Raw genomic sequence first — 2081 nt, forward strand, 5'->3', positions numbered from 1 at the left:
AACCAGCACCCACATGCTCGATTTTCTGGAGTTTTTCCATGAGTTTTATTTACAGTCAGACTGGCCTTTCCTCCCCATAGCTTAGTCCATATGTGCTCAATCAAGGATTACAAAAATAATTTTAACATAGGATTCAGGAAATGTAATTAAGAGGTAAATGTACCCCGAAAATAATAATCACAACATATATCTCAGCTAGTTGTTAATTTTGTGTTTCTCCCTTGGTTAGGACTTGTCTTGGCCCCAAGTCCCCCCTCCCAGCATAGATTAGAAGGTAGTGTGAATCATTGCACTGCCAACCACACCCCTCCCCCGCCCCAGTGAGAGGAAGTGCACGTCCTTTGTGCCTCAAATCCATGAGGCCCCGGTACCCCTCAGGGTCAGTGACATGAAGACCCACCCATCTTCAGGCTCCTGATACCCAGGCTCTTCATCAAGGTGCATCAGAAACCCAAATGCATCAGCAATGGATTAAAATAAGTTGATAGAACTTTTGAGATCTGAAAGCTCCCACCCAGAGAGGAAGGTGGTGGGGTATGTGGAATCTGATTCTAAGATTAGATTCAGGACCATAAGACCTTGAGTCTCAGTCTTGTTCTGATACTGAGTAGCGGGGTCTGTCTCTTCGCAGTAAAGCAAGAGTGGGGTTGGACCGGTACAGTCCCGCGCTCTCTCCTGGCTTTAAAAGTGTCCCTGTGGGGAATTACAGGTGAGTGCTAAGTTTAGCAATCTGCTTGAAGCCTTCTAAGTGTAATGCATTCATGTGTCATCTATTCCTTTCCATCTCAGGCTCTCAGAAGTATTTAATTCAGGTGTCTCACTCTGTGGAAAACTTTCTATCACTACCCTCCTGTCTTCAATTGATGGTGGTCCCTTTAAAACAACATTTACATTGTTTTCTTTGATATTCAGAATGATTTTATTACATTTGTGTAAGTGGAAATGGAAGGTATCACTAAATGTAAAAATTTCCATTAAAGAATTTTCCTTTTTGCAATTAAACATGCAATTGAGCAAAGTATGGTATGGAAAGTGATTGAATGCATATGAAATCCTGTGGGTTGTTGGAGATTATTTGGTTGTTTGGGGTCTCCTAGGATACCTACTTGTTTTTCCACCAACCCACATATCCTCTATATTTCAATAAAGCCTTTGGAATCTTCTGAGCTTTTTTTTAAGGCTCTCACCACTCTCTATGACTTCACCATATCATTAAAATCTAAAGTTATTTTGCATAATTTAATGGTATTAGCAAGAGTTATAACTGTATCCAAGGATATGAACTTGTTTGTTGTAACTACAGCCTAAACCGTCCAAAAGGCCCTTCAAAGAAAAAAAAAAAACATATCCATGGAGAATTTTCAGTAGTTTTATTGAAAAATGCCTCTTTTGTTTCAGAAATAAATAATATAAGGCAGTGAAATTCACAATCTGCAGTTAAAATATATAAGCAGCAATTCTATGTTCAGAGTCTTGCAAACATTTTCCAACTGCTTTCGATAACTAAGAAACATTATATTCTGGGGGGGGGGAGGAAGTTCATACTAAATATACAACACAAACATGCAATTCCATCTCTGCAGAACGATCTGCAACTTGGCATAAATGTTAGTGTGTCTAAAACAAGGAGGTTTAAGGCGCTATGGAACTGTGTCCAGTCGATGCACTAACTTCGGCTACATGGCTGGGGGTTTGTGGTTGTTACAGGCGATGTATGAGAGTATCCTAGGCCCTAACGTATAACAGAGAGAGAGGAAGAAGATAAGTAATCGCAATGGAGTTGACGTTTCCCTCCTTCTTGGCTTCAGGACGGGGAACTATTTGCTTCGTGGTGTATAACTGAATGGCAAACAGGTCTAGGCAAAGAAGACACTGCCCTCTCGAGACAGACAGCAGTTCTGGGGGCCGGGACTTAACCGCTTAACCGGCGCGTGGCGCGTTCGCTTCCCGCGGCGTCTGCGGTCAAAGTCAAGGACAGAAGTCCGGAGCCTCGGCGCTGCGCGCGCGCTGGGCTTCCTGCAGAAGCTAGGTTCTCTGCAGCAGTAGGCAGGGGGGATCGCCAAGCAGCGACGTCGGAAGGG

The sequence above is a fragment of the Carlito syrichta genome, unplaced genomic scaffold, assembly GCF_000164805.1.
Source record: "Carlito syrichta isolate Samal-C Ts95f unplaced genomic scaffold, Tarsius_syrichta-2.0.1 Scaffold316211, whole genome shotgun sequence".
NCBI classification, from domain to species: Eukaryota; Metazoa; Chordata; class Mammalia; order Primates; family Tarsiidae; genus Carlito; species Carlito syrichta.